At 60.7% G+C, this 374-nt stretch overlaps 1 protein-coding gene across 1 annotated transcript in view; it reads right to left on the bottom strand.

Moving 5' to 3' along the window:
* Positions 1–374, bottom strand: part of EPHA3 (EPH receptor A3) — a 352724-nt gene that overhangs the window by 271564 nt on the left and 80786 nt on the right. The gene's annotated exons all lie outside the window — the stretch shown is intronic.

The raw sequence follows: 374 nt of genomic DNA, 5'->3' as shown, positions 1-374 counted from the left end.
ACAGCCTGTGTGCTGCTTATTACAGCGAGGGTTGGCCCCCGTGGCAGCAGTGGCAGGAAAGCCATAGGAGTACTGCCCCACATCTGGCATCTGGTACATTGGGGTGTGTGGTATTACTGCTGCTACCAGGTAGGGGAAGAATAAGCAGGGGCACCAAGCTCAGTGCCCAGCAGCCCCAGGGATGCAGGTAGTAGCACTCAGGCCTGAGGGGGTGAGCCCACACTGTGTGCACTACTGCGGGGGCCATGGCTGGGGCCAGGGGCAGCTTGGGTGCTACTCTTGAGCAGGTTGAAGGTGCCACTGGGCAGGAGCTGCTCCCTCAGCTGCATGCTCGGCTTGGCTTGGCTCTGTCCTGAGCTAGGACTGACACACCT

This window comes from Alligator sinensis, unplaced genomic scaffold (assembly GCF_000455745.1).
Source record: "Alligator sinensis unplaced genomic scaffold, ASM45574v1 scaffold918_1, whole genome shotgun sequence".
Lineage (NCBI taxonomy): Eukaryota > Metazoa > Chordata > Crocodylia > Alligatoridae > Alligator > Alligator sinensis.
This window is presented reverse-complemented; position numbering and strand designations above follow the sequence as displayed.